Genomic DNA, 10,865 nt, shown 5'->3' on the forward strand with positions numbered 1-10,865 from the left:
CTTCTGATAGATCTTTGCCACTCGCTTCCTCGTCTACCCAGCTTCAAAGAGCACCTGTAGAATCAAAGCAGCATAACACTATCCAAGAACAAGATCTATTATCATAAGCAATATAGGACCAGATATATATTGACCACACAAATGCATATATCATCAATCATACAAGAATGTGGAGGAAAAATTGATAGCTTTATTAATAATCAAGAATAGCAAAGAGGATTACAACCAATTGTTCTGACCTAGCATCATCCTCTCAGCAAGAAAGCCCTTCTTCACCTCATGAAAAGCTTAGATCACCCAACACTATGATATTGCACTAAGAAACCAGCAACACTTCCTTACAAGGTACAAAATTCCAGCCTTTGGATCTCTGGGATGAGGGATCCATATATAGATGTTTGCAAGGGGGGTGAGTCAGCTTTTGAGATTTGATTAGTGTCCTCTCTCTGATAGTTCTTGATTCCACTTGGAGATTGATGATCTCTTACTCATCCCTGGGCGAATGCAGAGAGGCAAGTGTCATAGGAGAAGTTTCTAGAAGATTCCATGATCCTCCACCTTGTAGATTGACTCTGCCATTTGTCCACTCTCACCCATCACACCCCATAGAAGGGCTTCTCAAGATGCATTGCACCTCCCGTGTGTATTTAGGTGGGATGCAGTGCACTTTGACCATGGAGTAGGTGAGATGGTCTAGTTTTGACTAGTTCTGAGCAGTTTTTCATGGAGAACTTTTGGGAGAAGATGTAATCAGTTGACCTTGTTCTTTTAGAGGTTGGAACAACACTTTTAGGGACTTAAGAGCCCTTGGTTTATGGACATTTATGATTGGTGTTTCAGTGCCCAAAAATTTCTATAACAGTTGCCCCCTAAAGCATGAGGTCGTTAATCTGTTTTGATGTCGAGTGAAATGCTTTGTCATGAGGATTTGAAGTTTTTTCTAGCTGGAAGGCGACTTGTAATAAGATACAATACAATACATTATCTTCATAATATTTTCATAATCTAGCTGAGGCGGGCATTCCCATGCTCAGCTTTTTAAATTCATTTTCATATACATAAGACAGACAATCGTCTGAGTGTAGACTGATGATTCTAGTAGAGCCATCATCCCTTAGGATGGATGATTATCTGTGCAGTAATGATGTACAATTGATGTCTATTTTCCTGAATATATATCACAGCCTGGATGGATGAAACTAGATCCGTGGTCTTCAATCTTGTTCAATCTTCACTCAAAGTACAAGTCGATCCATGTGAGAGATGTTCTGGAGTCGAACATGGAAAGACATCGCCTGATTACCAGCCAATGATGTAAGCTGTTAACAGACGCGAGAGGAATCACCGATAATGATGATGACCCTCAAGGTACTATAGTACAATTCACATGGTGTAAATAAGGGACTTGGCATCGAACACCATGCAAAATATTTCAGTCGAAGGCCATTGATGTAAACCTGTCGCCGAAAGTGAGAAACTTGCCATTGAGGCATGCAAGCTTCAAAGTACTGAAAGGGTTGTTCCTAGATCGAATTCTTGGATAATGAGCTGATGTCGACAAGAAGCGATCCGTCATAGGAGGGCCTTAGTGAATCCCACATCAATGACATGGAAAGGAGCAAATGATTTTAATGGAGGTGAAAACGATCTGGTGATATAAGGTTCAGGGTGGCGGTCATGAAAGAATGGAGTGTAAATGTATTGCAGTGGGTGAGACACAGGTGAATTCTCTGAGCGACTTCTCTTGAACATAACGGTGACACTGACATGATGGATCGGTAGCATTAACCCCAAATATGGATGGTATGACGAAACCATGGTGATGTGACCAGTGAATGGAACAACCCAACCCGACTCGGATGCGGAGTGAAAGTGTCATGTTCAAGAGCGACTTGCTACCAATAAAGTTTCTTCAAGTTTTCTTCCCAATTTTTCCCTAGTCATTGCTGACCAGTACCTCTTTATTTTTGTCAAGTTTGAGGAGGATAACATATGATTGTTCTATAATTTTCCCTTCGGCAAAACCATCGCTATATTTTAACGAGCCTAGCGATAGTGAAACTCGTTCTTGTCTGTATGGACAAGTTTGTCGCTATTCAGTTTTAACGAGTTTAACGACAAGGATAACTCGGTCCTTTTCAATTTTAGAGAGTCTGAAAAAGGGACGTAAAGAAAACTTCAATAATCATTTTTCGTCATATAATCCCTTGAGTCCGAAAAAGTATAAAACAATACAAAAGCGATGAACTTTCGGTACTTTTAACGAGCCGAACAAAACAAGCGCTCGATATTTTTGTGTAATGATCCCTCAAGTCCAAAAAGATTAAGATCTAAAGGAGGGATAGCACTTCCGGTCCCTTTAAAGAGTTGGAGAGGCCAATTGCTCGGCAATATTTTCATATTTTATGAGTCAGTTGAAAAGAGCTTAAAGGAGATTCGTTTTTTGAGGAACGAGTGATAAATTCGGGTAGCAACTGATTCCAGGTAAGGTTTGAAATTTTCCAATCACGGCAATGTCACAAGGATGGCTAACAGGATCACTCTTCGTAACTTTTCCTCAAAAAGGGTAAACAATCAAATGGAGGTGAATGATCAGCCAAAACAAAGTGGAGGTGATGATGAGAACACGACCAAGGCTTAAAAGGCTGACGATAATACATTCACGATGGCTATTTACCGGAAATTGGTTCATTTTTCAATGAGCTTGAACTCTGGGGGAACATTTGCTCATTGCCTATGTTTATTTTTTAACGAGCTTGAATTCTGCGTTAAAACTGCTCGATCCAGTCGTATAATAAGGATGTCTCATTTAAAAATGGCATTTTTTCAAAGCTTTGCCCCGCATCCTTTCTTTATGCAAGTTAGGAAACGACCAATCTTACGAGTTTAAAGGGTTAGAGGTCCTAAAAATTCTAAAAAAATAAATGGTCGCTCTTCACTTGCATGCAAAAAGGTTTGCATGCCCCCAGGTATAACGAAGTAGAGTTTCCCAGTTACCCCTCAATTTGCAGACAAAACATTTTTTTTATCGTGAAAGGCCTACCTTTTCTAGGTTACCCCTCAATTTGTAGACAAACCATTTTTTCTATCGTGAAAGGCCTACCTTCTAACAGAGGTATCTTATTCTGGTCTAACCCCATTTTCCTAAATGGACGGGTGTGTCAACCAGTCATATACCCTTTGCAGAAACCTACCCTATACCCAAGGTTTTCCTGTCAAAAAAGGCCAGGGTGCATGCCCCCTGGGTTTCAGTCATATCCTCTGAATCACTTGCGCTCATCAGGAGGACGGACTGGGGATTGATGAGACATTCCTTGCGTGAAAAGACCATTCAGGGATGGTATATGACTATTTGCTATGTGTGAACTAGGAAATGAAAGTTGGTCTACGAGCTTGACCACTCTTCCTTCATGCGGAAAACAAATTACTCTAAAGAGTGAGGAGACAATGGCTCCCATGCAATAAATATAGTCACGTCCAAGGAGTAGATTATAATCCAGGGGTCCTTGGACTACCATTACGTTCATGTGAACGGTTTTCCTTCTCAATGTTAGCAGAACATTGGGAAGGATCTCTAACGGTCGACTGGTTCCTTTGTCAACGCCTGTTAGATTTCTCATCTCAGGCAAAAGCGATGGCGAACCAAGTGCTTTCCAAGTAGTTGAGGAAAGGATACTCACAGAAGCCCCTTCATCTATGATGGTACTAGCCATGACCATTCTATATATTTGAGCAATGATTCGAAATGGTATACTAACCGGTAAACGAGGTCTGCCTAGTAGATTCCAATCGAAGGAAACAACCAGGTTGCTTGGAGGTGGGACCGAATAGATGGCCGGATATGACTCTGATGAACTTCCTTCCTGCGGTAAAGGAATGGGTAGACTGTCCCCATGTTCATCGGAGTCTGTGCTTACGAAGAGAATTTGAATGGTGTCATTCTTGTTCTCTTCGGTGACTGTATCATTTGAAGATGGATCCTCTGAAGGCAAGACCAGGTCAACTGCCGCCTCGACCTTTTGACTTTCGTCTAGTGTGGATTCATATGGTTTATCTTCAATGATAGTTGCTTCGGCCGACCATAAGGGCGTGTCAGTCGGATTTTCAACTAGTGACGGACTTGGCAAGAGCTTCTTATATCCAGGAGGAAGACGTAACGGTGAAACCGGACGGTCGTCCAAAACTCTTTTAGCCTCGTCTAAGAAGGGACAATGGTGGACGACGTGATCACCTTCACACAGTTTACAAGGAAATTTACATCTTCCTTTTTGTCTAGGGGCTTCACTTTCACTAGTTGATGGTGTGGTTTCAACATGATCATCAGAGGTTGATGACACCGGATTGTGCAAACGAGGAGACCAGTCCCTTAAGATCCGAGGGATGCAAGGACAATCTCGATGATAGTGGTCTCCTTTGCAAATGACACATGGCGATTTATGCCTGGATGGTGCAGTGTGTGGATTTTCGCTAGACGATGCTTGGTTGCCCTTTTTCGCCTTTGGCTCCTTCTTCTTCTTCTCTTTCTTCTTCTTCTTCTTCTTCTCGGTTACTTGATTTTTGGCTTTAGCAGCTTCATCTAGCGAAGAGGAAGGAGGAGAGGAAGAATTGGACGAAGTAGAAGGTTGGGGGGTAACTTTGGTATCGTTTAGTTGCTGACTTGATTGTTGAGGAATCACGGTGTTCTGAACGACAAAAGTTGAGAAGAGCCATATGGGCAAGCCGATTGTCAATCCTGGAAGCGACAATGTGGCCATATGGGGTGCACCAACATCTCCCCAAGAGGAGAAAGGACTAGGATTTCCCCCAAGGGGAACACCTTGGTTGGTGGACTCCATTTTTCTCAACCTAGGACCAACATAGGAAAGGTGATATTTATTCCGATTAAAATAAATTTTAGACGCTTTGACACAACTTGTTTTTTCAATTTTTAAGAGTCGAGAAAAAACAAAAGATGAATCTAGTCGCCTTCGATTTTTAATGAGCCTGAAGTGACAAGTGCTCAGATGGACCTTTTCCTTTAAGGAGTTTGAAAAGGAACGAAAGAGACTGCTCTTGAAATCTAGACAGAGGGATTACCAAACCAATCGCAAAACTGCAGAATACTTTTTACGGTACGACAGTCAATCTTCCTGAATGCTATGTTCAGTGCATTGCGATCGATAGGGTGGCAAACATGGCTTCCTATGGATAAAGGATAAAGCCTATTGTGGTCTCCCAATATATACTCGATGGTACGTGGGAGCACAAGTCCGTACTGGCACTTATCGTCTCAAAGTGGAGGAATCACCCAACCAACAATGAAAACAACATTTACCAGGCTTTACGACGCCGGAATACTTCTCTAGCCTAGACTTCTAAACGTTGTGCGTTAGGTTCCAAAGCGTTTTTAGATTCATTAAATTTATTTTACAGTTGATCTTGATTAAGAAATTTTCCTTTCAGGTTAACCGCATGATGTAGATGTACAATTCCTAAAATACAATCTAAGATGATAAACAATCGTTTAATCTTCTTTTTGCAATGAAAATCCTAGCTACTAAGGAAAGAGAGATGATGTTCTTTCAACATAGAGCAGAGAGCACACACTATATGCACTGTCCTAAATCAAACCAACAAACAGTCTAAATGCAAATGCACATGCATGTATTTGTTTTCAGCCTTCTTAATGTGTGAATGATAAAAAGAAAGCTAAGCACAAATCTGAATTATTTTTCAAAGTGACATTACTAACAAGTTTCTTTTCAAGACAAAATGAAGATAATGACGACACTTTGCGATTTGGAATCGACAACTTACTTTCGACACTTGAAAAACTACCAATTCAAATCAAATATAAGAGTAACAGTGTAATCCGCTATAAAGAACAATCAGATTCTCTTCTATGACTGAAAACGACACTTGCGACACTTTCAAATCAAGAAACGATAATTCAATTACGCTACTTCCTTGTAAAAGAGAACTGAAAATGGCTCAAAATACATAAAACATTTACAGTCCTTTGCACAATGGAGGTGGAATAATGGCAAGGAAGGGGGTTTCAATAGAGGTGTACTGACTATAGGCAGCAAAACGGCTGAATAGAGCTGAAAAGAGTGAACACAGAAACCAAAATCTAAGAGCAGAAAAGGCCTTGTCTAATCAGCACACCTGTAACACAGGGAAAAAGAGATGCAGTGCACCTACTACACTTGGGAAGTGTGATGCATCTAGAATCCAAAGAAGAGACAATGTGCTGGACCAGGGACAAGACTTTAACTGGGTTCTGGGTCATAGTTTGCAGCTCAGTTTAGGGATTTAGGCCGAGCAAGTGGTAATTAGTAAATCAATCACAGGGGTAGATCTAAGGAGGTTACTAGAGCCACCACAAGGGCAATTAGAGAGCTTGTAAATCGATTTCTCAGTTCATAAACAAAACCAGGAGATAGACTGAAGCAACATTGATATACTTTGCACTTGCATAACAAATGCAGTTCGAAGGCTAGCTGGCTTGACTTCAGGCTCCGTCTGTAAGTTTATAAAGCAAACAAATGTACACAAACAAACAATATATTCGCTCCCCAGTGGAGTCACCATTTTGTTATCAGGAAATCTAGTGTCTATGCAGAGCTGCTAGTCCCACTAAGGCTGGTAGCTACCTTAGAAACCAAGAAACTAAAACTACTTTCATTTTCCTTTATGAGAAATAGATAAGATGGGAATAAAGGAGACCAAACTCTGTCTTGCGCTTGGTTCCTTGCTTGATTCCTCTCCCTTATGATAGATCTTTGCCACTCGCTTCCTCACCTACCCAGCTTCAAAGAGCACCTGTAGAATCAAAGCAGCATAACACTATCCAAGAACATAGATCTATTATCATAAGCAATATAGGACCAGATATATATTGACCACACAAATGCATATATCATCAATCATACAAGAATGTGGAGGAAAACTTGAATAGCTTTATTAATAATCAAGAATAGCAAAGAGGATTACAACCAATTGTTCTGACCCAGCATCATCCTCACAGCAAGAAAGCCCTTCTTCACCTCATGAAAAGCTTAGATCACCCAACACTATGATATTGCACCAAGAAACCAGCAGTTCTTCCTTACAAGGTACAAAATTCCAGCCTCTAGATCTCTGGGATGAGGGATCGATATATAGATGTTTGCAAGGGGGGTGAGTCAGCTTTTGAGATTTGATTAGTGTCCTCTCTCTGATAGTTCTTGATTCCACTTGGAGATTGATGATCTCTTACTCATCCCTGGGCAAATGCAGAGAGGCAAGTGTCACAGGAGAAGTTTCTAGAAGATTCCATGATCCTCCACCTTGCAGATTGACTCTTCCATTTGTCTACTCTCGCCCATCGCACCCCATAGAAGGGAGTTTCAAGATGCATCGAACCTCTCGTGTGTATTTAGGTGGGATGCAATGCACTTTGACCATGGAGCAGGTGAGATGGTCCAGTGTTGACCAGTTCTGAGCAGTTTTTCATGGAGAACTTCTGGGAGAAGATGTAATCAGTTGACCTTGTTCTTTTAGAGGTTGGAACAACACTTTTAGGGAATTAAGATCCATTGGTTTATGTACATTTATGATTGGGGTTGCAGTTCCCAAAAATGTCTATAACTGCAGGGGTGTATGAATGACAAATTTCTCGATGTCTAGGTCCTTGGTGACCTTCACCTTTCCTTTACGTAGAGGTATATACTCCAAAAACTTGGAGATGGGCTCTTCACCCTCAGCATCGATATCTTCAATGCCCTCTTCAACCTCCAAGTCTACAACCTTCTCAGGTTGCTTTTCCTTCTTCTGGGTAGCAGAATGCTTTCTAGGTGACTTAAGCACTAGCACTGACCTTTTCTTCTTGTCTTTCTTCGGCTTGTGGGTTTCACACATTGGTGTAGGCTTCGGCCTAGGAAACCTCAGCGTCGTAGGCACAGGAGATGGAGCCTCCATGCTCACAATCTCTAGAGCTGCTTCTTCAGAGGAAACAATTTCTCTGGTGCTTGCAGCCTTACCTAGTCCTGACATCATGCTATAAATGAATTGTCAGGTTTCCTCAAGTGGATTAGCAAACACCTTGCAACCAAATCTTCAAAAAACTTATGATTCATAAGCGACGGACAACACAGCTTAAAAACGCTAAAGGTCCAAAGTGTTCTCTGTTGGATGGGCACGCGTAGTATATAGGAGATTTTGAATTCAATTTCGACTGTTCCCCCAAAAATACATTCATAAATGCTGATTTGGCGGCAGATCTCCATAGATTTCAGCCTTAAAGTTTTCCCCTTCACTCCTCTCAACCATCTCCTAGATGTCAAATCATGAATAGAGACTTTAACGGTCATTTTCTGGCTGTTCTGCGTGGTAACTCCCTTTATAGTGCAGCTCCCTTCCTATCGCTTCTGGCACTATGACATCACCCTTTTCTACGCAGCTCCTTAGTCGTGTAGCTCCCAGAAACGAGCAGTGTAGTTTATAGTCCCACACTCCCTTGCAGCTGCTTGGAGCACTAAGCATGTTCGGGTGCCATATAGTCATTGAGTTGGATCTCCTGGATAGGGCTTCAACCGACTTCCATTCACCTTTCCAAAAAAACATTCTCCATTCAGCTTTGCGAGCTGAACTGTGCACCCATCTGTGATTTATTTGATGACATATGGCCCCAACCAGCGCATCTTAAACTTTCTTGGAAACTTATCAAACTTACTATCATATAATAAAACCAAGTCATTTACCTTAAACGTGCGCAACTTGATATGTCGATCATGCCATGATTTTTCACGTTCCTTCTGCACCTGTTGATGAAATCTAGCCAAGAATCTGTCTTCTTCAAGCTCCATCAACTACATGAGCTGTTCTTCCAAGGCTCCATGGTCCACCATCCCTGTGAAAGCTACAATGCATAGACTAGGCATGATATATTCCATAGGCATCATAGATTCTACGCCATAGAACAACCGGAAAGGTGTCTGACTTGTTAGTTTTTTGCAAGTAGTCCTATACGCCCATAATATCATCGGTACGTGCACGTCCCAATCATTCTACCGCGTATTGCAAATATTTGTCAGCGCATTCTCAAATATCTTATTAAAGTACTCCACTATTCCATTAGCTAGAGGATGATATGGCATACTCTTCTGATGATACACCTGAAACTCTTCTATCAGTGCACTGATTGTTTTTTTGAGGAAGTGTGTACTGTGATCACTCATCAACACTTTTGGGTAGACAAAGTTGGTTAGCACATATTCAAATAAGAATTTAGCTATTGTGGCTCCTATGCAATCCTTCATAGGCTGTGCCTCTGCCCTTCGGGTCAGGTATTCTGTCGCGGTGATGATATAGAGCGCACCTGTCATTTTACCCGGGGGCGCAATTGGTCCTACAAAGTCAATAACCCATTTCTCAAATGGCTATAATGACACCTGAGGATTTAGAGGTAGCTCATCCCTTCGCAATGGCATGCCTGTTCTTTGACATGCATCACACGCCCTAAAATATGCTTTGGTATCCTTATGTAGTGTAGGCCACCATAGCCCGGTGTGCATAATCTTTTGCACTGTTTCCTTTCTTGCATAATTCCCTCCTACAGCTCCTCCATGAGCCTCTGCAAGGATGTTGTTTCTTTCGAAATTGGGCACATACCGTCGGAGTATCTCATCTGAACCCATCTTGTATAATTTTCTTCCAATTACCAAGAAATTAGCTGCACGTACTACCAACTCTTTCTTCTTCTGACTAGTGTAGCCTTTCAGAGCCATCCATGTGGTCACAAAGTGAATAATATCAGCAAAGTGGTTATCCACTATGCACATCATGAAGATATGCGTGTCTGGTAGCCCTTCCTCCAAATTAGTAGGCTCCTCCCCCGTTTCAATTTATGACAAATGGTCAGGTCCTGCATTCAACCTTCCTGGCTTCACATTGACCTCAAAGTCATATTCTTGAAACAACAACAACCATCTGCATATATTCCCTGCCAACACAGGCTTATTGACAAGGTACTTCAAGGTGGAGTGATTTGTGTACATCTTGAAATGTTCGCCTAGCAGATAGTTTCTAAATTTTTGGAGAACATACACCATAGCCAATCCCTCACGCTTAGTCGTTGAGTAGTTCTTCTCATCCTTCGATAATTTCCTACTCGAAAAAGCTATAGGGTGATCCATCTCTCCTTTGCCAGCCTGTGTCAGTATTATTCCCAACAGAATGCATGAGGCATCAACGTGTACATGCATTTCCTTCTTCCAATCTAGGAAGACCAGGATCATCATGGTGACCATCTTTTCTTTCAATACATTCAAACTATGCTGACATTCTTCATCCCAATAGAATGTAGTGTCCTTCTATAATAGCTTCTCCAAAGGCGTGGTAATTTAGGCATAAGCCTTAATGAACTTTCGATAATACCCAGTATGGCCCAGCATTGTGCATAGTTGTTTGACACTCCTTGGGGCCTCCAAATTGACTATCACCATGATCTTGGAAGGATCCACCATTAGTCCTTGCTTACATACCACATGACCTAGCAAGATTCCAAAAGGGGATGCAAAATAAGCATTTATTTAGGTTCAACGTGATTTGATACCTTCGTTATGTATCCAACATCAAGTGTAGAGTGGCTACATGGTGCTTTAATAACCCAAACACCGTCCAGTCATCAAAATATACCTCCAAGAATTTGTGAATAAATTCTTTGAACACCATGATGACTACATGAGAGAATATCTTCAACCCATTCTTGAGTCCAAATGGCATCACCGTGTATTGAAAACACCCCCTTTCTGTTGTGAAGGTTGTTTTGCTCCTATCTTCTAGAGTGATCTTAATTTGATGGTACCTAGGGAACCCATTAGTTAATGATTAGGTCTTCTTCC

Source organism: Pinus tabuliformis, chromosome 9 (assembly GCF_031772625.1).
Source record: "Pinus tabuliformis cultivar Carrire ecotype Pingquan chromosome 9, CPIR1, whole genome shotgun sequence".
NCBI classification, from domain to species: domain Eukaryota; kingdom Viridiplantae; phylum Streptophyta; class Pinopsida; order Pinales; family Pinaceae; genus Pinus; species Pinus tabuliformis.